At 44.1% G+C, this 24,558-nt stretch overlaps 1 protein-coding gene across 4 annotated transcripts in view; it reads left to right on the top strand.

Annotated features, from left to right (window-relative positions):
* LOC106610193 (serine/threonine-protein kinase DCLK2) overlaps window positions 1-24,558 on the top strand; it is a 67,224-nt gene that overhangs the window by 9,018 nt on the left and 33,648 nt on the right. The gene's annotated exons all lie outside the window — the stretch shown is intronic.

Raw genomic sequence — 24,558 nt, 5'->3', positions numbered from 1 at the left:
TTGCCTTAATAGAAGGAACCATGAATTCTGCTCTGTGTCAGAGAATTCTACAGGAGAATGTCAGGCCATCTGTCTGTGAGCTGAAGCACAGATGGGTCATGCAGCAAGACAAGGATCCAAAACACACAATTAAGTCTACATGAAAATGGCAAAAAAGCAACAAATATGACATTTTGGAATGGCCAGACCTAATCCCAATTGAGATGTTGTGGCAGGACTTGAAACGAGCAGTCCAGGATTACGCAGTGTTAGTTATCAATAACTTTATCTTTGCACTTCTCCCCAGCTTAGTTTAGATTGGTGTAAATGTCACTGAGTTAAAGCAGTTCTGCATGGAAGAGTGGGCCAAAATTCCTCCACGCAACATGAGACTGATCAACAAATATAGGAAGCATTTGGTTGGAGTCATTGCAGCTAAAGGTGGCTCAACCGGTTATTAGGGGGAAATTACTTTTTCACACGGGGGCATTGGGTGTTGCATAACTTTGTTTATGAATTAAATGAAATAAGTATGTAATTGTTGTATTATTTGTTCACTCAGGTTCCCTTTATCTAATTTTAGGTTTTGGTTGAAGATCTGATAAAATTCAGTATCAACAATATGCAAAAGTAGAGGAAATGAGAAAGGAGGCAAATACTTTTTGACAGCATTGTATGGTCCTATTTAGTATTTCCATCTAGACATCTAGTGTGTCACAAATGGCACCCTATTCCATATTTAGCACCCTACTTTTGATCAGAGCCTTATGGACCCTGGTCAAAAGTAGTGCACAACATAGGGAATAGGGTGCCATTTGGGACGCAAACCTAATGTGCTAGTGATGAAGAACACATGATGCATTTAATTTCCCATCAGGTGCTTTAGTTTTAGATTGATATAAATGCTGCTAGCCTCATCTGAGGAAGAAGATTCCATCATAATGGATTAAGGGGGAGTGGATTTAGAACATTTCCTAGAAGTCAGGTTCCACAGTTGTTAAAGATAAGTGGATTTTCTGATAAATCTGTATTGAAATGCAGTCTGATTTTTTTTTTTTTTTTTTTTTACAGAGCTTTAACGGTTGGACCTCTTATTTCACAAGCAATGGTTATGACACTGCTGAGAGGTGTTAGGCAAGTGGTTCTTTGATAACGGCAGGATCATGATGCCTGTCAAGTTTTTGTAAAGGATTGTTCGCTTAGAAGTATAGAAGACATTGAGACATCTAATGCTGCAGTGAAGGTTTCAGTGCTAGACAAGGCTAAAGAAAAGAGAAGCAGTATCCCCCAAAATCCCATTCCTTCTATCTGAACTCTGAATATTGTCCTGGCAGAGAACACAGTTGACCCTTCTTTCCTGACAGATTCCCGGAGCCGGCGGGAATCTTCACGGACGGGCCAGAGAAGTGACTCATGAAAAATAAGGATCCTTATCCTTTCAGACAGTCAGGCCGGCCAGCCCAATATACTGATGCCTCTACTCAGAGGAGGCTCTGTATCAGGAGGAGAGGCAGGGTCTGGATGATTTTAATCTCTCTCTCTCTGACAGAGAAGACAGTTAATGTGTACAGTAGACATTTGCAGTATCTGCACCTGCTTGCTTTTGTTTTGTGGCAATGAACCAGTCTTGCAGCACAAACTGAAATACATGGCAGTATTGGACCAGAAATGGCTGACCAAGCTTGATTTTCAGCCCAGAGAGAGCATGTTTTAGGTACATGATCAGTGATTCACCCCTTCAGTCCAACTCTGGCCGCTTATTACTCGGCCATCCACAGAGTAAGGGATGGAACGACAGAGACAGAACGAGAGGAGAAACAAGCGATGACTGAAAAGATCAGCCATCACCTCTGAATTGATGGTCTCGCTTACTCCCTCTGGTACTCAACATGGCTGCTCTTTCAAAAATTGCCAATCATAGGCTACAGCATGATGGATCCTTGGGAATGCCCCATTTAGATATCCACCCCGTTACTAATTCAGTCCCCATGTCTGTGACAAAAAGACTACTGACTCTGTCTGTCCTTATCCCTTCATGGATCACTTAAACAGTTTTGATTGTGCTATGGGCTAAGACTTCATAAATGATGATGCAACACAGCTGCAAGTTGACTGGGACGTTTTCTCCATTCATCCGTCAACATTCAGTGTTGTCGGCACTAGACAGAGAGAGAGGAGGAATCCTGTTTTGTGTAGAGATGAAGCAGAGAGACCGGGTGTGAGAGAAAGAGGGAGTGCCTTTCCTACTATGTCCTTGGGGACCGCTTCAGGCAGGCGACTCGCCAGGGCTGTTTGAAGTGCAATGTGGCGGGCGGTTTGACTGCGACGCGCACTGATGATGTCACAGGGGATTTGCCTGAAGAGGCCGGTGGTAAATCCAAACGAGCGCTGCAGGGCTGTCTGGTGTGGACTCTCTCTGGGATTTCACAGGGAAACCTCTTTCCAATCTCCCTGTTTCTTTTGTATATGAGCTGCCAGGCATATGCAAATGACACGATTATGCTAATGTATGAATGAAACGGGTTGGCTCCAACAATACAGTTGTTCTCGCTCACAGAGAATGTTAAGTGTGTGTTTTTGTCTGTAGCTTTCAGTTAAATTACTGTCAGGTCTATGGCATTTTGTTATTATGCTGCTTGCAATTTGTTATGGCAGCGCTCCATTTGAAACTATGGGTTACTGCATTTACTTATAGACGGGTTAGCTGACAACGTCACAAACAATGCACACGCTTCAATGGGGCAGAAGTCCGTGTGTTGTGATTCTGGATGTCCAGATAGCTAGTAACAAGAAGCTGCCATGTGGGGAGTCGTAAGCTAGTTTTATCTTGTTCTGGATACCATGTCTTGTTTTGACTGATGTCACGTCTATGCTAATATGGCTCAAATTCACTAGCTAGCAACTGTAACAATGTATTTGAGAGACAACACGTGCTCATTGTGCAAATGTATTTATGTTTTCAGTAAACATTGGAGACGAAATATAGTTTACGTGTTGTCAACAATCTAAGCCAGCCCCGTCTGTTTTGCCCCATAGTTGCATACGCGTCGGTTTTGTTGCTAAACAACCAACCCATCTATAACCATGACAACGATAGAAGAGTTGGCTACTGCACATACAGTATGGGACCCAGGCTAGCTCAAAGGACAGTACACAACCCTAACAGCAGCCCAGGCCTGTGGAGCTCTGAGGGATGGCTCATGTGCTTAATAAACACCATTTAAAAATACCTGGCAGCCAATGGCACTACAGCCATCTCACCAATTTGTATAGTATAATGAATGGAGCCTACAGTAACTCCTACCATCGTTGAGGGATAGGATGCACACTCCTCATTTAGAGTTTTAGCAGATCAATATTTCATACGTAAGATGCTGTAATTTCTTGTTGTTCATTATAAATTGATAAGGCCCATATTGTTCCACTCTCTCTGAGCTGTTTTGATGAGTTTGAGTTGGTAACTCATAGAGTATGGGTTGTTAATGATAAGGTCATTCTCCATTAGTTACTCAGACCATCTACTGTATGTTCAACTCCTGAGAGGGATCGCTCTTCTTCCTGTCACATGCTTTCGTAATGATCCACTCCATTGGTTGATTTATATCGACATATAATCAGCCCTTTCAGTCTTGATAGAGTGCTGGTTGGGGCTCCTCTGTTGCATGTAATGGCATATACCAGGATACCACATCCTACACGACTCCATTGAATGAGAACTCCAATACAACGGTTTTCTGTCACTGAGGAGGATCGATGGGGACTGTTTAAAAGCAGATAATCCCTGGAGGTTAATGGGGAGGCATTCATGGCCCTATAGCTGAGTAACTGTCCTTTTGATTCAGTGAGGCAGATCCTAGGAAAGGCCATCTATGTGTGTATCACAGGAGGTTGGTGGCACCTTAATTGGGGAGGACGGGCTCATGGCAATGTCTGGCGCGGAATAGGTGGAATGGTATCAAATAGAATAAAAATGGTTTCCAGGTGTTTGATTCCATTCCAGCCATTATTATGAGCCGTCCTCCCCTCAGCAGCCTCCACTGGTGTGTATCTAATCAGAGCTGGGCGCAGAACAGGATGTACACTCATGATGCTGTGTCATTCAAAACATGCATTCAAAATGGAGGTCAATGTAGGGGCATTATGGCTGTAAATATCTTGTTTAAAGGACATCATCCCAGCATGATCCCATACTTGTCTGTATAACCTTGTGTTTACAAATACTTACCATAAGTGTACTTACCATAAGTGAGTCATATAAATACTCAGACATTGACATTTGACTGATTGCACATTATGTTATATGAAGTATCATACTTGCAATGCTCGGCTGGGAATTTCCCCCCAACAGTTGTTGTCCCTGACCAGGCGGAGATCAAGAGTTTAGCTAAAACAGTCCCTGCCACCTGCTCATGAAACCACCAGGCACCAGCCCCTCTCTGGCATGGGATAAGGGAACAGACAGGAAACCGGCCCCATTGGAACAGACAGGAAACCGGCCATTGGCCTTTTCTCTCTCAGACCATACTGTGGCCTGCTGTCTACTGTAACTGTAGTCTTGTCAAATCCTCTACATGTAATACAATATACAATATCTCTGTACTGGTATGTACTGTGGTAGTGTTCTCTGGTAGTGTATTACGTCTGATGTGTCCTGTGAAGGGTGAGATGGGATGTATTTGTAGTACACGAGTGGCCTTTTTTATCTACTGTGTTTTATGACCATAATAGTAACTCTGTTTGGCTTCTAAAGGCTATCAAAATTAGATTAGTGTCAATTTAGAGATTTAACTGTTAAATTGTAATTATTTCACCACTATGTCCTATTTATTGCCTTACCTCCCTTATCTTACCTCATTTGCACACACTGTATATAGACTTTTCTATTGTGTTATTGACTTTGTTTGTTTATTCCATGTGTAAGTCTGTGTTCTTGTTTGTGTCGCACTGCTTTGCTTTATCTTGGCCAGGTCGCAGTTGTAAATGAGAACTTGTTCTCAACTAGCCTACCTGGTTAAATAAAGGTGAAATAAAAAAATAACTGCAGAAGCCTGAATCCTTACCCTTAAAGAACAGAATTGGACTATAATGGATGCCGTCCACTTCAATGACCGCTATTCAGTCAGTGGAATATAATTTGATTTTGAGTTCTGAATGAAAATTATTCAGATAACTACAAATATTACTCTGGATTTCTGGTCATATTTTTAAGTTCATGCCTTTATAAAGTCATCAAACTGTTGTGTCTGAGTAAATAAGCAATGCTTATACCTAGAACTTCTGATTATGTTAAATCTTTAGCAGTTAAATGGTTAACGACATAATCTATGGGTTTTGCTTTTCCACTTCTCCTTGTCCTTTCTGCCTGTCTGCCAAGTGAACTCTCTCTACATTAGACTTGTCTGGATAATCTGACAGGACTTACCCTCTCTCTGACAGAGCCTCTCTCCTCCAGCTAAGCTGCTTTTCGCGCTCTGAGATGCTCCCCATGCTCACGTCTCTGGACGGGCGTGTCTCCTGTGATTCCCTCTAAAGCAGACTCTGGAGGGGGTTGTCTGTGTGTGTCTGTGTGGCAGTGATGAGGTATTGTTGTTTGTCCCCCCATGGCTGTAACATGATGTCACTCACTATTACGCCTGATGTGTCCTGTGAAGGGTGAGAGGCATGGCCTTGAGTTGAGCCATTTCAGTGTGTCCTTTTTATCTAAGCTCTGTATTATAGTAAAGTGGATGCTTTTGTTGTCAGAGAGAACGGGTTCTCTTTTCTCAAGTGTAAGTTTCCCCTCCAAATAATTAAATTCAGTATTTAATCCAAAACATTGGATTCTAAGTCTTTAACGCTATCACACTGTTTTGGCTGTGTAAGAACATCATAAATCCTTCAAATGAGAGCCTTGTACGGTTAGCGTAGCCGCTAGCGTATTAGAACCCAAAGCCCCAGAGACACGTCTCAAAAAGCCCATCAAATGCCTCACCCTTGGGCTTAGCAGCCAGCGCTAACAAGCTACCAGCGCTAACACATGAAGGACGGCCCCACGAGCCGACTACAGCCTAGCCCAGCCTGCCATCTGCTCCTCCTCCAAACAATCAAATCGTTGGTCCCAGGCAATGTCTGTGTCTGTAGGGGTCTGCCAACCAACACCCTCCCCTAGCTCCCCAACCAGGGCCCTGACCATCACTGGGTAATTAGACTTATAAATTGAGGGAGTGCGTGTGTGTTCGTGCGTGCCTATGTGTGTAGGGGGTTAAAGTGCAGCTTGTTTGGGTACTCCATTTGTAAACACAATGCACTCTCAGTCCAGCCCTCTCTCTCTCTCTACTTGATTGCTAAGCTGCTAGCCTGGATGAATGTTAATTGATATCCCCTGGGCTACATCAGGGCCAACAGAATCAGCTGCTGCTTTGAGAGAGAAACTTCTCTGTTTTACATCTCAAAGCCGTGTGGAGAAAGAAAGAACGGGAGCTCTTTGGCAGGAGGTGGGATTGAAGAAAGAAAGTGCCAGCTGTCCTGTAAACATTGTAGAGTGAAATATTTTGTTTATTCCCGCTTAACTTCACTGACATTTGGCCTCTGGAAGGAAATAGATGGAGAGATGCTGTAGGAGCTACAGTATAGTGCAGTCCACTGCAGGAGCTGATTTTGATAATCGATGTCCCCCCTTGTGGGATTGTAAGAAAGCATGCATGTGTACACACACACACACACACACACACACACCTGTAGCCGTATTCATTTACAACTTTTTCACAGCGTATGAACAGCACATGGTTCTATTATCCCCCCCAGTCAGCAACCGTTGGTAATATTTCTGGCTATATTATGGCACCAGTGTATCATTATCACAGTGAATGGCTGCCAGTAGGACCATTATGATGGACCTGACTACATCATCAGAATTGTATGAGCACAGATGAGGATCTGGCCAAGGCCAAGGGATGAGACACAGGAAGGGAGGGAGAGGGGGAGGTAAAGACTCTCCCCTCCCCCAACCTAGTCAGCCTGCAGCATCACCACTCCAGACCCTCTCTTCCACCTATGTATCTACAGTGCCTTCGGTCAAGGGGTCTGAAAGTTACTACATGACTCCATGTGTTATTTCATAGTTTGGATGCCTTCACTATTATTAAAACTTTTGACTGTTTGGGTTTTTCTTTATTTTTACATTGTAGAATAATAGTGAAGACATCCAAACTATGAAATAACACATATACACACACATACAGTTGAAGTCGGATGTTTACGTACAACTTAGCCAAATTACTATAAACTCAGTTTTTTTCACAATTCCTGACATTTAATCCTAGTAAAAATCACCTGTCTTAGGTCAGTTAGGATCACCACTTTATTTTAAGAATGTGAAATGTCAGAATAATAGTAGTGATTTTATTTCAGCTTTTATTTCTTTCATCACATTCCCAGTGGGTCAGAAGTTTACATACACAATGAGTATTCGGTAGCATTGCCTTTAAATTGTTTAACTTGGGTCAAACGTTTCGGGTAGCCTTCCACAAGCTTCCCACAACAAGTTGGGTGAATTTTGGCCCATTCCTCCAGACAGAGCTGGTGTAACTGAGTCAGGTTTGTAAGCCTCCTTGCTCGCACACGCTTTTTCAGTTCTGCCCACAAATTTTCTATAGGATTGAGGTCAGGGCTTTGTGATGGCCACTCCATTACCTTGACTTTGTTGTCCTTAAGCCATTTTTCCACAACTTTGGAAGTATGCTTGGGGTCATTGTCCATTTGGAAGACCCATTTGCGACCAAGCTTTAACTTTCTGACTGATGTCTTGAGATGTTGCTTCAATATATCCACATAATTTTCCTCCCTCATGATGCCATCTATTTTGTGAAGTGCACCAGTCCCTCCTGCAGCAAAGCACCCCCACAACATGATGCTGCCACCCCGTGCTTCATGGTTGGGATGGTGTTCTTCGGCTTGCAAGCCTCCCCCTTTTTCCTCCAAACATAACGATGGTCATTATGGCCAAACAGTTATATTTTTGTTTCATCAGACCAGACCAGAGGACATTTCTCCAAAAAGTACGATCTTTGTCCCCATGTGCAGTTGCAAACCGCAGTCTGGCTTTTTTATGGCGTTTTGGAGCAGTGGCTTCTTCCTTGCTGAGCGGCCTTTCAGGTTACGTCGACTCATTTTACTGTGGATATAGATACTTTTGTACCTGTTTCCTCCAGCATCTTCACAAGGTCCTTTGCTGTTGTTCTGGGGTTGATTTGCACTTTTCGCGCCAAAGTACGTTCATCTCTAGGAGACAGAACGCGTCTCCTTCCTGAGCGGTATGACGGCTGCGTGGTCCCATGGTGTTTACACTTGCGTACTATTGTTTGTACAGATGAACGTGGTACCTTCAGGCGTTTGGTTCATCCTTGGGAGCAATTTCCAGACTTGTGGAGGTCTACAATTGTTTTCTGAAGTCTTGGCTGATGTCTTATGATTTTCCCATGATGTCCAGCAAAGAGGCACTGAGTTTGAAGGTAGGCCTTGAAATACATCCACAGGTACACCTCCAATTGACGCAAATGATGTCAATTAGCCTATCAGAAGCTTATAAAGCCATGACATAATTTTCAGTAATTTTCCAAGCTGTTTAAAGGCACAGTCAACTTAGTTTATGTAAACTTCTGACCCACTGTAATTGTGATACTGTGGATTATAAGTGAAATAATCTCTGTAAACAATTATTGGAAAAATTACTTGTGTCATGTACAAAGTAGATGTCGTAACTGACTTGCCAACACTGTAGTTTGTTAACAAGACATTTATGGAGTGGTTGAAAAACGAGTTTTAATGACTTCAACCTAAGTGTATGGAAACTTCCGACTTCAACTGTGTGTGTGTGTACACCAGAAATGTTGTTTTACAGGGTCAGCCATAGTAGTACGGTGCAAATTACGGTTAAGTGCCTTACTCAAGGGCACATCGACATATACCTGCTCCTCCTGTGGCTTATCTTGTTACTGCTTCTCCTGTGTCCTTCCCCTCTTAAGGTTCCCCACTGAGCAAAGCAACCGACAGCCAATTCAGGTCTACCAACATTTGACAATCCCTCCCAGAATGAACCTTTTAACCTTAGATAAATCTATAAATGTAAATCCATTTGGTACATGTAAGGCGTGGGAATATGATGAATATCATCAATCTGGGGATGCTGTGGACAGTGATGACATATTAGATAAATACATGGAGGATTTGGAGGTAATATCCACGGAGGGTGACCTGTAGGCCCCAATCTCCCCATGTGCTGGTTTGCTCGTTTAGACCAAGCATTTTCATTCTCCTTATCCTTACAGGAAGAGGAACTGAAGGAAATACAACCTACACACTGTGTTTGTGTGCGAGAGAGCGTGTGCACGTGTGTGTGTGTGAGACAGCCGCATCCAGCTAGCCTACCTAGAGCTCTTATAAAGAGGTAGACATTTTTGTTTTCTCAGGGGAAATCTTCTAAGTGGTAATAGAGAGCAAATCCCAACAGCGTTTCAAAATGCCGCAGGATACGATAGCGCACCAATAAAGTCTACTGTAGCAGTTAAGCGTTTTTCCCCCTGGGAGAAGCGGAGGTGTCATTGTTAGTGGGAATGGAACTGTCATGTAGTCTGTAAAAGATGGCTAGTTTCCATCGCTCGTATGTTTCTCATTCCTTTCATTCAATTACAGTCATATCCACTATTCCACTTTGACTAACGACAGCCGAAGGTTGCACTCCTTGACGTTGATCTACTGTCATGCCAAACACATCAGTATTTTGTCCATTGTAAATGGTCTACTGTCAATTGCCATAGGTGTGTGTGTGTGTGTGTTTTCCATTGAAGCCTCTGATTTCTGAATGCATTGGTAATCAATGTCCTTAGGCCATGGTTTCCAGTCTTTTTCCTTTGAGAAGGCTTTCCTGCTCACCCCTCTTCACCCCTCAGATGTCAATGGTACCCTATAGTAACCTGCCTGTCTCTCCTCATCTGTGGTTACCATGGACAAATGAATGGTGTCCAGAATATGTTCTATTAGCCAATATCACAATGCTTGAGATTTTAGGCATCTTTGATTAGTCTTAGGGCGTCCGCATGCTTCCCAGCCGAAACAGTTTGGAAAAGGTGGTGCATATATTATGCTGACATTTTGTGATGTTTTTGTTCATTTTGGACTTCGTCAAAACATTTTTTAGCCTGTTCGGACACACATGCTTTTTTCTGGAGGCAAGCTGTAGTCTGTAGCCGAAGTCTACGCCCCTTCATCGGTGATTGGTCAATAGTAGGGACTTCTCAATAAAAAGTATTTTGTTGTCATTCAACATGCAAATTTCTTTATTGAGAAGTACTGCACTACATTAGCTAAATGTAAAATTGCGCGACTAAACTCTCCTCTGCAAAAACAACCAAATTAATGACTGTTTTCCTGAGTTATCTTAGATTAATTCAGACTTTTGAGGAAGTGTATACTGGCTATGGCGTATCAAAATGGACAATCAGTACTATTGCTGATTTTTTTCTTGTTTTTCAAGGGAGTATGCGAACACACTCGTTCGCCTAGCCGAGTTGTGCTAGGCACCAGCCAAACTGAAGCATGCTGACGCCTTGACATGGACTGTGCAGATGTATATGTACAGTGGGGGGGGAAAAGTATTTGATCCCCTGCTGATTTTGTACGTTTGCCCACTGACAAAGAAATGATCAGTCTATAATTTTAATGGTAGGTTTATTTGAACAGTGAGAGACAGAATAACAACAAAAGTATCCAGAAAAACACATGTCAGAAATGTTATAAATTGATTTGCATTTTAATGAGGGAAATAAGTATTTGACCCCCTCTCAATCATAAAGATTTCTGGCTCCCAGGTGTCTTTTATACAAGTAACGAGCTGAGATTAGGAGCACACTCTTAAAGGGAGTGCTCCTAACCGCAGCTTGTTACCTGTAAAAAAAGACAACTGTCCACAGAAGCAATCAATCAATCAGATTACAAACTCTCCACCATGGCCAAGACCAAAGAGCTCTCCAAGGATGTCAGGGACAAGATTGTAGACCTACACAAGGCTGGAATGGGCTACAAGACCATCACCAAGCAGCTTGGTGAGAAGGTGACAACATTTGGTGCGATTATTCGCAAATGGAAGAAACACAAAAGAACTGTCAATATCCCTCGGCCTGGGGCTCCATGCAAGATCTCACCTCGTGGAGTTGCAATGATCATGAGAACGGTGAGGAATCAGCCCAGAACTACACGGGAGGATCATGTCAATGATCTCAAGGCAGCTGGGACCATAGTCACCAAGAAAACAATTGGTAACACACTACGCCGTGAAGCACTGAAATCCTGCAGCGCCCGCAAGGTCCCCCTGCTCAAGAATACATATACATGCCCGTCTGAAGTTTGCCAATGAACATCTGAATGACTCGGAGGACAACTGGTGAAAGTGTTGTGGTCAGATGAGACCAAAATGGAGTTCTTTGACATCAACTCAACTCGCCGTGTTTGGAGGAGGAGGAATGCTGCCTATGACCCCAAGAACACCATCTCCACCGTCAAACATGGAGGTGGAAACATTATGCTTTGGGGGTGTTTTTCTGCTAAGGGGACAGGACAACTTCACCGCATCAAAGGGACGATGGACGGGGCCATGTACCGTCAAATCTTGGGTGAGAACCTCCTTCCCTCAGCCAGGGCATTGAAAATGGGTCGTGGATGGGTATTCCAGCATGACAAGGACCCAAAACACACGGCCAAGGCAACAAAGGAGTGGCTCAAGAAGAAGCACATTAAGGTCCTGGAGTGGCCTAGCCAGTCTCCAGACCTTAATCCCATAGAAAATCTGTGGAGGGAGCTGAAGGTTTGAGTTGCCAAACGTCAGCCTCGAAACCTTAATGACTTGGAGAAGATCTGCAAAGAGGAGTGGGACAAAATCCCTCCTGAGATGTGTGCAAACCTGGTGGCCAACTACAAGAAATGTCTGACCTCTGTGATTGCCAACAAGGGTTTTGCCACCAAGTACTAAGTCATGTTTTGCAGAGGGGTCAAATACTTGGTTCCCTCATTAAAATGCAAATCAATTTATAACATTTTTGACATGTGTTTTTCTGGATTTTTTTGTTGTTATTCTGTCTCTCACTGTTCAAATAAACCTACTATTAAAATTATAGACTGATCATTTCTTTGTAAGTGGGCAAACGTAGAAAATCAGCAGGGGATCAAATACTTTTTTCCCCCCACTGTAGGTCTTCGCATTCCACATTGTAAATTCATTCTCCAAACATCCTCTGCCTTTATGTCAGTGAAAATGGTCAAAAGAAAAACAATCGAAATGCCACGGTCTTTCACGATCCAACTATTTCAGTGTGTTGTCATCAGGATAGCATTTTGTTCATTATCCTGAGCAGAACGGTACACAGGCCTGCCCTGTTAGGACTGCTGAGATGATTAGGCTGAAATGGCCCGCCCGCTCAACTCTTTAACCAGGCCTAGTGACTAGGCCAGGAGCCATTATGAAGGGGACAAGACACAGGAGACATTATGAAGGGGACTAGACACAGGAGACATTATGAAGGGGACTAGATGAAGGGGACAAGACACAGGAGACATTGAAGGGGACTAGATGAAGGGGACAAGACATAGGAGACATTGTGAAGGGGACTAGGAGCCAAACCGTTAGGTAGGGGCAGGAATGAAGGAAGTCCTGACTGACTGATATTTAATTAGATCAACGTTGTGTATATTTCATTTTAGAGATGGATGGACATCTCTCTGGGAACATCATGTAGGATAGCTGGGCCCGGGATGCTAGTCCTACGGTTTTATGTTTACATGTATGTAGTCTGAGGATGTAGGCCTTGCTGCATAGTAAATCGTTGTGTTGCTGAAGGTGCTGCCAGCAGTAGACCATATCCAATCAGAATACAGACACAAGTCCACATAGACATCATACAGAATATATAATATCAGAACAGTAAACATAAAGTACCGGTTGATTACAATGGGAATATACCACTTTTACAGAAGGGCTATATACCATTTTTACAGAGGGGCTATATCTATATAAGCCCAGGGCAGGATGCTGACGTGGCTAATGTACAGAGTATATACAGTGCCTTGCAGAGGTGTACGTCCATAGTGGGAATGCGGTATAGTGCCGATTTGTATTAGAGGTCATTGATGACAAGGTGCAGTAACCGGCTCAATACAAAGTTACTTAATCCATATGAGCCCAATGGCCGGTTGATGAGGGCCACTGTTGGCATGGCTACAGAGTCCATTTTTATCTCATTAGGATGGGTGTCCTTCATTCTTCCTCTATAGCTGTTGAAATGAATGGGGTCTGGTTACAGCACTTCCCACTGGGCAAAAACTATTTGAGTCAACGTTTCTTTTTTGTTGTTGTGGATTTCACGTTGAATTCACTTTAGTTGACAACTCAACCAAATTCATTTGCATGATAATATACTTGGCAATGATACTTGCCATTTCTAGTTTGTTATTATTCTAAATTGTTATTCCTCAATGTACCAGTCTAGATGGAAAGAGGCAAGTGTGTGTGTGTGTGTGTGTGTGTTTGCGCATGTACGTGTTCAGATAGCATGGGGAAAGCTGTTTTTGAGTGCCCTTCGGCAGGAATGGATTAGTAAGAATGAAAAGGCTGAATCACTTTCAGCCTGTTGGTGCAAACCATCACAAAGCCCCCACGTGGCGCTGATCCGAGATCAGACAATGGGGCCCTCGCGGCGGTATGGGTCGCAACACGGAGCTGCATTCCATGGGGAGGAGGGCTGTGGTCTTCTGCATGGAGCTGCACCCTGCGTGATAAAGCATGGCATCACCTCACATGATACGTTCTTAACCATGATGACCTTATGACCTCAATACTGAGGGATGTTTTAGTGCAACAAAGGTCTGTTTTAGACTATATTACATCTATATATTATGTTAAATCGCTCCACCATTTCCTCGTTGCTAAAATTCTAATAGTTTGTCTTATTTCAGTTTGTGACAAAACAAGACAGTATAGAGTAGAAAATCATTGTACCATCTAAACTGCTGTGAAATATATTTTCCATAACCAAAAATATTGTATTTCCAGCTGTTTGAAGCTGGTGTACAAAACCGAAAGTAAAAGTCACAAAAACGGAATTTAGGAATGGAAGCATAGCAATATCTCACAAGGAACAGATCTACTGTTTCTCAGACTTGCTTTCAATGCGAATGACAGATCTATAACCCATATTTCTGTGAATTAAAAAAAGTATTATTATTATTATAAAAAAATAAACTTTTGTGGTATCCAATTGGTAGTTAGTCATCTCATCGCTGCAACTCCCGTACGGACTCGGGAGAGGTGGATGTCGAGAGCCGTGTGTCCTCCGAAACACAACCCAACCAAGCTGCACTGCTTCTTGACACAATGCTCACTTTACCCGGAAGCCAGCTGCACCAATGTGTCGAGGGAAACACCGTACACCTGGCGACCATGTCAGCGTGCACTGTGCCCGGCCTGCCACAGGAGTCACTAGTGCGCGATGGGACAAGGACATCCCTGCCAGCCAAACCCTCCCCTAACCTGGACGACGCTGGGCCAATTGTACGCCGTCCCATGGGTCTCCCGGTCGCGGCTGGCTGCAACAGAGCCTGGACTCTAACCCAGAATCTCTAGTGGCACAGCTAACACTGCGATGCAGTGCCTTAGACCATTGCGCCACTCGGGAGGCTTCATATTGCTGTAACTGGAAGATACTGTACTGTTCATTACGTTATTGTAAGATAATGGCCTCGGAATTGGAGTGGATCTTTCATACTGGAATTCATTGTCCGTTTCTACAGTTTCTAGTCGTCTGATTAATTGGTATTGGTGAGTATAACGTCTTGTCGTTTCTGAAGTTTATTCTTGCCGTTGGTGGAGATGGTATTTGATGTTAGATAGGGATTAGTTGAGGGGAACCCCCCTTCACCCCTCCCCTTGTAGCTAGAGGGTACAGACACACACACACCCCTGTTAGGCATGAGTTGTTTTGAGGGCCAAGTGTGGATTAGAGAGCAGAGCACCATTTAGGTCAACAGCCATCTAGGAATGTGTATGTGACAATATATATTTTTTCTGAACTCATTAGTAGTGATGCACCGATATGACAGTCCAAGAGGTGTCACTACAGTCTCTGGTTCGAATCCAGGCTGTATCACATCCGGCCGTGATTGGGAGTCCCATAGGGCGGCGCACAATTGGCCCAGCGTTGTGCGGGTTTTGGCCAGAGTAGACCGTCATTGTAAATAAGAATTTGTTCTTAACTGACTTGCCTAGTTAACCCGTTGAGGACAGACGTTCCGCTAGCGGAACCCTGTTCCGCCTGCGTAACCCCTAGCCAACAGCCAATGGCATCGCACGGCGCGAAATACAAAACCAACTAAAATACCACAATTCAATTTTCTCAAACAATCAACTATTTTACACCATTTTAAAGACAAGACTCTCGTTAATCTAACCACATTGTCCGATTTCAAAAAGGCTTTACAGCGAAAGCAAAACATTAGATTATGTTAGGAGAGTACATAGACAAAGATAATCACACAGCCATTTTCCAAGCAAGCATACATGTCACATAAACCCAAACCACAGCTAAATGCAGCACTAACCTTTGATGATCTTCATCAGATGACACTCCTAGGACATTGTTATACAATACATGCATGTTTTGTTCAATCAAGTTCATATTTATATCAAAAACCAGCTTTTTACATTAGCATGTGATGTTCAGAACTAGCATACCCACCGAAAACTTCCGGTGAATTTACTAAATTACTCATGATAAACGTTGACAAAATACATAACAATTATTTTAAGAATTATAGATACAGAACTCCTTTATGCAATTGCTATGTCCGATTTTAAAATAGCTTTTCGGCGAAAGCACATTTTGCAATATTCTGAGTACCATCACGGCTAGCTATTTTGACATCAGCCAACTTCGGGGTCACCTAAACTCAGAATTACTATTAGAAAAATTGGATTACCTTTGCTGTTCTTTGTCAGAATGCACTCCCAGGACTTCTACTTCAACAAATGTTGTTTTGGTTCCAAATAATCCATAGTTATATCCAGATACCTCCGTTTTGTTCGTGCGTTCAGGTCACTACCCGAAGGGTAACTCGCGAGCGCATTTCGTGACCAAAAATGTCAAAATATTCCATTACCGTACTTAGAAGCATGTCAAACGCTTTTTAAAATACATTTTTATGCTATTTTTCTCGTAAAATAGCGATAATATTCCAACCGGGCAACGTTGTATTCATTCAAAGACAAAGGCTTTAGAGAGCCAATGGAAGCCTTAGAAAGTGTCACGTTACAGCACAGATGCTGTAATGTCAATAGAGATGCAACAGAAGGACAACAAATTGTCAGACAGGGCACTTCCTGTATGGAATCTTCTCAGGTTTTGGCCTGCCATATGAGTTCTGTTATACTCACAGACACCATTCAAACAGTTTTTGAAACTTTAGAGTGTTTTCTATCCAAATCTACTAATTATATGCATATTCTAGTTTCTGGGCAGGAGTAGTAACCAGATTAAATCGGGTACGTTTTTTATCCGGCCGTGAAAATACTGCCCCCTATCCCAAAGTTAAAAAAAGGTTACACACACTGACCAAAAGTAATTTTTTGGGGCATTTACATATGTCCCCATTACCAGTAAAACATAATCAAAATCTATTTCTTACGCAATACGACTTTCCTCAGTACGATATCCTCGACGACCCACTATGCTGTCAGCCTCAGCATGCTCATGGGGCTGAAATCGCTGGTCCAAATGTCAGTCGTAAAGCTAATAGCAGTGACACAATGTTATTTTTATTTTTACAGCAGTGACGCTATTACTGTGTAACTCCGGTAGGGCAACATCTGAAAAATAGCGCAGTTGGTAGTGTGTACCGGTGCTCGACCAGTCGGCGAAAGCCAACATCACCCACGACAGAGAACGGTTGATGTTTCAAGGGCAAGGAATTCCATTATCTTGTCGTTAATGGATTTCGCCTTTGAGTTGTCTCGCTGAAATGTTCTCACTCTTTCAAATGAATGCTGTGTTGCACGTGTAGCGCTAAATTTGACGTGGCGTCATTACGTCATGTACCTACGTTATATAGGTATGCACGTCAGCTTTGACATCGGCTTTGCACATCAGCGTTAAACTAGACATCGGGCTGATGCCGATGTTGGCATTTTTAGCTAATATCGGCCAATTCCGATAAGTTCACTGATATATCGTGCATCCCTACTCATTAGCATACAGCACCATCTGACAAACAGTGGGTTAAATATTCCCACCTTCGGTATTGTAGAAGAGAAATGCACCATACATACAGTATAGCATGCCACGTCAGCTCTGAGTTTATGGTAATTCTGGAGAGTGAATGATAGCACTGTAATCCCATCACACTTTTCATTTCCTGAGTAAATATGTGGCTCTGTGAAGGATAGTATCGATATGAATCAGTGTGGAGACCACAAATGGCCAACTTAATTGGCTTCATGTGGAGACGGCGTGCCTGGTGGCAGTGCCCACTATGGGGGAGGAGAAATAACCCTGCACCCCTGGCAGATGGCACCCAGACCCTGTCAGCCTTTACCCGGGAGAGAGAGATACAAAGACCACCAACATTCCTGTTAAAGCAACAAAACCAAATAAAAAAACATGAGCTGGCACACACCCAGAGATAATTACTTTATGTAGAGGTGCTGACTAAAGGCAAAGAAACTACAAGCTATAAAAATAGAGTTGCACACTGTGTATATATATGAATTTATTGGGTAAATCACCAATGTTTGGGCATCACCGTGCCTCCTTCAGGGTGATGCCATGAATGATTGAACCAGGTTATGTAGACAAACGGTGCAATTAGTGCAACCAATGACAATAGTGAGGGGTGTGTCATAATTATTAACTTCATTTGAATGAATTGAGTGAAACTGTTAAATAGTTTATAGCATATTGAATATATTACATTTACATTTACGTAATTTAGCAGACGCTCTTATCCAGAGCGACTTACAAATTGGTGCATTCACCTTATGATATCCAGTGGAACAACCACTTTACAATAGTACATCTATATCTTTTTGGGGGGGGAGGGTTAGATGGATTACTTTATCCTATCCCAGGTATTCCTTAAAGAGGTGGGGTTTCAGGTGTCCCGGAAGGTGGTGATTGACTCCGCTGTCCTGGCATCGTGAGGGAGCTTGTTCCACCATTGGGGTGCCAGAGCAGCGAACAGTTTTGACTGGGCTGAGCGGGAACTGTGCTTCCGCAGAGGTAGGGAGGCGAGCAGGCCAGAGGTGGATGAACGCAGTGTCCTTCTTTGGGTGTAGGGACTGATCAGAGCCTGAAGGTACGGAGGTGCCGTTCCCCTCACAGCTCCGTAGGCAAGCAACATGGTCTTGTAGCAGATGCGAGCTTCAACTGGAAGCCAGTGGAGTGTGCGGAGGAGCGGGGTGACGTGAGAGAACTTGGGAAGGTTGAACACCAGACGGGCTGCGGCGTTCTAGATGAGTTGTAGGGGTTTAATGGCACAGGCAGGGAGCCTCGCCAGCAGCGAGTTGCAGTAATCCAGACGGGAGATGACAAGTGCCTGGATTAGGACCTGCGCCGCTTCCTGTGTAAGGCAGGGTCGTACTCTGCGAATGTTGTAGAGCATGAACCTACAGGATCGGGTCACCGCCTTGATGTTAGCGGAGAACGACAGGGTGTTGTCCAGGGTCACGCCAAGGCTCTTAGCACTCTGGGAGGAGGACACAGAGGAGTTGTCAACCGTGATGGCGAGATCATGGAACGGGCAGTCCTTCCCCGGGAGGAAGAGCAGCTCCATCTTGCCGAGGTTCAGCTTGAGGTGGTGATCTGTCATCCACACTGATATGTCTGCCAGACATGCAGACATGCGATTCGCTACCTGGTTATCAGAAGGGGGAAAGGAAAAGATTAATTGTGTGTCGTCTGTGTAGCAATGATTGGAGAGACCATGTGAGGATATGACAGAGCCAAGTGACTTGGTGTATAGCGAGAATAGGAGAGGGCCTAGAACTGAGCCCTGGGGGACACCAGTGGTGAGAGCACGTGGTGCGGAGACGGATTCTCGCCACGCCACCTGGTAGGAGCGACCTGTCAGGTAGGACGCAATCCAAGAGTGAGTCGCGCTGGAGATGCCCAACTCGGAGAGGGTGGAGAGGAGGATCTGATGGTTCACGGTGTCAAAGGCAGCAGATAGGTCTAGAAGGATGAGAGCAGAGGAGAGAGAGTTAGCTTTAGCAGTGCGGAGAGCCTCTGTGACACAGAGAAGAGCAGTCTCGGTTGAGACAGTTGAGACCATTGTTATCATATGGAAACATAATTAAATATTGTACATAATATTAGCATCAACATACATTATTGTTCACTTCAATGTCACATAGTTAAATATATATTTCCTATTTTTTGTTGTTACATGTAATCTTTTGGTTCAACCATAATGCATAATAAGCATCAACATGGGGAACATATTTGGTGTATGCTGATAATCTGTAGAAAGAATGTATCCATGTATAAGACTTGTTCATAAAAGAGAGTATTTTTCATATGAAGGGCCTGAGATCAAAGTCAATATTCAGACCACTAGGGGTCAATGTTTTTAGATAGGATATCCAGTAAGCAACAAAACTAAACCGCCGTTTTCTCTCTGACACTGACATCACCATCAAGCAGACAGTGTACAACAGACAAACCAAAAAGCAAGCAGGCGGAGGACAGAGTGAGAGAGAGAGCACGTGGCTGACGGCCGGCCCAAAACATGCAGCAGTTCTCTGGTGGTTGGGAGCCCTTTGTTTTGACTGTGATGTCATTGTCAACACCATGTTTTGTTTGTCCAGCCCGGGGCTGGGGGCCATTCTTCTTATCAGCATCCCTGTGAAGCTGACTGCGGCTCTGGGATAGTTTACGCTCTGAAATAACTCAGCAGTTGATCTGGGCCCGTATTCAAAAGAGTTTGAGTAGAGCTGATCTAGGATCCGGTCCCTCCTGTCCATTTAATCTTATTTAAAACTGATCCTATAGCAGCAATCCTACTCTTGTGAATACAGGCCAAGAGCCCAGCCCACACACTGTTTAGGCTTAATCACATAATCATATTCACCCACTGTTCTCAGTACATTACCCTAATAGAATGGTTAATATCACAAAGGATTATGTCTTATACGTAGATATGAATGTACATAATATGCAAAACAGATGTAATTGTGTGATGCTGCTGTTAGTGGCCTACACGTAAGCCTGTTTTTCATTGGAGTATGGCAGAGTTGTTTTGTCTGACACGTGCGTCCCTGGCCTGTCAGCTGGACTGGAGAGGGCTGTGATATTTAGGTGAACAGACAGGACCGTGTTGTCCAGTGTGTTCCTACAGTTTTTGATAGCGGAAGCAGTATCGTCAGACTTCACCCACACGGGACACAGATCTCCTTGTGGAGGCTAGATCAGAGGCTTATTCAACACATTACACAACCTACAAATGAGAAATGTATTGTAGAGTACATAGAGAACATGAGTCTCGATATTCTATTAATCCTATTTCCATGTACGTTTTGTAATGTTGTACCACTGAGTAGAATAGACCCCTGGGCTCCATCATTAGACCGTGCTAGTGGGAGGAGAGCGGGAGTGGAGGAAGAGGATGAGTGAAAGAAAGGGGGAATGGACGAGGGGCAGCAGGGAGGCTCAGGGATTCTGGAGGAGGTGAGGAACAGAGGAACGGAGCACGACTCAGGCGTGGGTAAAATCTGAGATTCGTGAATCACACTTGAGACTGGTGTGCTGACTGAAAGTACATGGGATTAAGAATGTTTTACTGTGTTACTGAGAATGGTAGCTATAGTAGTACTGCATCAGTTTGCGTACTTCATATTGTAAATGTATAACTTCATGCTTTAGTTTTATTGACTGTATTTTGAAATGATTCTCTCATATCGGTGAAGCCAGAATCCCCCCTCACCGCTGCATTTCAGGAAGTATCAATTATTAACGCAGCAATTTTCTTCAATACAACATCAAGCTACCCTCTCCCTCCCTCTCTCTGCAGGGGATGGGGGTGACTGTGTGCAGATCAATCAGTATGGCGTGTGCAGGAAGATGTTTTCACTTTGCATGCTGCAGCACTAGCCTTAGCCCCGCAGCCTCTCATCTCCCCTTAAAACTCAGTGCACTGCAGCTAGTATAGACTCAGACTGCCATAGGTGGTGTACTGTATTAGGGTATAGGATCAGAGGGGGTGTACTGTATTAGGGTATAGGATCAGAGGGGGTGGACTGTATTAGGGTATAGGATCAGAGGGGGTGGACTGTATTAGGGTATAGGATCAGAGGGGGTGGACTGTATTAGGGTATAGGATCAGAGGGGGTGGACTGTATTAGGGTATAGGATCAGAGGGGGTGGACTGTATTAGGGTATAGGATCAGAGGGGGTGGACTGTATTAGGGTATAGGATCAGAGGGGGTGGACTGTATTAGGGTATAGGATCGGAGGGGGTGGACTGTATTAGGGTATAGGATCGGAGGGGGTGCACTGTATTAGGGTATAGGATCAGAGGGGGTGGACTGTATTAGGGTATAGGATCGGAGGGGGTGGACTGTATTAGGGTATAGGATCGGAGGGGGTGGACTGTATTAGGGTATAGGATCGGAGGGGGTGGACTGTATTAGGGTATAGGATCGGAGGGGGTGGACTGTATTATGGTATAGGATCGGAGGGGGTGGACTGTATTATGGTATAGGATCAGAGGGGGTGGACTGTATTAGGGTATAGGATCAGAGGGGGTGTACTGTATTAGGGTATAGGATCAGAGGGGATGGACTGTATTATGGTATAGGATCAGAGGGGGTGGACTTTATTAGGGTATAGGATCAGAGGGGGTGTACTGTATTAGGGTATAGGATCAGAGGGGGTGTACTGTATTAGGGTATAGGATCAGAGGGGGTGTACTGTATTAGGGTATAGGATCAGAGGGGGTGTACTGTATTAGGGTATAGGATCAGAGGGGGTGGACTGTATTAGGGTATAGGATCAGAGGGGGTGTACTGTATTAGGGTATAGGATCAGAGGGGGTGGACTGTATTAGGGTATAGGATCAGAGGGGGTGGACTGTATTAGGGTATAGGATCAGAGGGGGTGGACTGTATTAGGGTATAGGATCAGAGGGGGTGGACTGTATTATGGTATAGGATCAGAGGGGGTGGACTGTATTATGGTATAGGATCAGAGGGGTGTACTGTATTACGGTATAGGATCAGAGGGGTGTACTGTATTAGGGTATAGGATCAGAGGGGGTGTACTGTATTACGGTATAGGATCGGAGGGGGTGGACTGTATTAGGGTATAGGATCGGAGGGGGTGGACTGTATTAGGGTATAGGATCGGAGGGGGTGGACTGTATTAGGGTATAGGATCGGAGGGGGTGGACTGTATTAGGGTATAGGATCGGAGGGGGTGGACTGTATTAGGGTATAGGATCGGAGGGGGTGGACTGTATTAGGGTATAGGATCGGAGGGGTGGACTGTATTAGGGTATAGGATCGGAGGGGGTGGACTGTATTATGGTATAGGATCGGAGGGGGTGGACTGTATTACGGTATAGGATCAGAGGGGGTGTACTGTATACGTTACAGGATCATGTCACAGCACAGGGATGTGACTCAGATCTCAGAAGGGAGACACAGCTGGCTGTCTGAGTGTGTAAGAGATAGGCCTGCTGGGCTGAGTTCTCTGTAGTCTGGTATGCCAGAGTTCAGTTGTCTACAGGGGAGTTAGGCTAGTCTTTAGCTACAGGGATTTCACCAGCAGGCAGCAATACTAGTGTTTCTATGGAGCGAGAAGCTCTCTGACATTTAGATTTTGTTGTCACTGTTCTCAGAGCTATTCGCCTTGACTGAGGAATAGCCATTTTTCTTGAGGTGTTGTAATATAAAATGCCACTCATTAAGTATGTATCATGTTATATTGCCGTGGTTTCCCCTCTAAAAGGCCTGGTAGCAGAGAATCCACAGTGACACGTTCATTTGGTACTGCTCTGTTAAAGGTTCTCACAATTAATGTTCCCTCAACTGTGATTTGAATGTAAGCGAGTTATTTTGACTGGTTTCTGCTTGCTGCTGCCGTTGTCTGGTCTCACTGAGGAAGGCCTGATGAATACTAAAGCCAGCTCCTTTTTGCCGTTGTTTGGTGGTTTAGGCTATTCAAAAGCCACCTCCGTATGGATTTGAGCCCAACTGGAATTTGCGCTGGTAAAAAGCCTACAGTGTTTAGCCGCTAATCGCTAGTCTTAATTCAGAGCAGCTAGCTAATGATGAGCTTAATTTCTCCCCCTAGCTCTGTGTTTTTCCTCTCCATCCGTCTCGTCAAAGGCTGGTTGTCTAACATGAGTGAGGAGAGTTACCACTCTAATCTAAAATAATGAACCAGTAGTCTACACTCCACTCATAGATTAAGCAACAGTTTATGTATCCTGCACCGTAGAGTAACTAACTAGCTCATCAGTCTTAAAAAGAGGAATACGATTTGCATATTTTGGAATGAGGAGGATTCATTTGCGTGTTCGTACTTATGGTGTGTAGCCTACGGCTCTGAATAGTTGATAACCCGTGTGAGGACAACCCCAATATCCCACAATGCACTCTGTCCTGACTCCTGTTCCATGGTGCTGTGCATTGCAGTACGCTACTACGACCTCGCTGAAGGCAGCAGGCACAGAGTTTCCCTCTCTCTCGCTCCTTCTAAACTATCCCCCTCTTTTTCCCTTTCTCTTCTCTCCTGCATAAACCAGCTCTCTCTCCCAAACCATCCCTCTCTTTCTTCACTCCCTCTCCTCCATTCCGGGAGATCCCACCCCCTCGTACCCTCTTATTACTGTCACCCTCCCACCCCATGATTACAGCGATTGGGCTGTCAGGCCTGTGATGATGATGATGATGATGATGATGATGATAATGTGGTCTATATTTTCATCCTCACTCCCACTGCAGCGCCTCAGAGTACACCCACTAATCAACCCGCTACCACCTTCATTATGGAAAGGGAAGTAAGCCACGACCAAGAGCTGTAGCCTAGTCAACTCCACTCACCTTTTATGAGAACCGCTGTCTTGCTTTTCAGTTGCTGAATATCTTTTTCTCTGTGAACGAGTGATGACATTCCAGCTCCGTTTCAAGACGCAAAAGGTCTTGTGATGTTCTGTATAGCTTGTCCTGTATGAGAGCTGGGTAGGATTCCTTCTGTCCCACAGTGGTTGTTAGCTCAATGGCCTTCACATCTGTCAGTTCAGTCAGAGTCCACGTCCCTTTCGGGGATAATTTAGCCCAATTCTCCATTGGGTGAAAGGGATTTTTTAGCTCACATCAATGTCAAATAAAATTTTATTGGTTGCGTACACATATATTTTAGCTCACATCAATGTCAAATCAAATTTTATTGGTTGCGTACACATATTTAGCAGATGTTATTGCGAGTGTAGCGAAATACTTGATTCTCCAGCTCCAACAGTACAGTAATGTCTAACAATACACACACATCTAAAAGAATGGAATTA

Source organism: Salmo salar, chromosome ssa08 (genome assembly GCF_905237065.1).
Source record: "Salmo salar chromosome ssa08, Ssal_v3.1, whole genome shotgun sequence".
Taxonomy (NCBI): Eukaryota; Metazoa; Chordata; class Actinopteri; order Salmoniformes; family Salmonidae; genus Salmo; species Salmo salar.
Note: the sequence above shows the minus strand (reverse complement) of the source record. Positions and strands in the feature narration are given on the sequence as shown.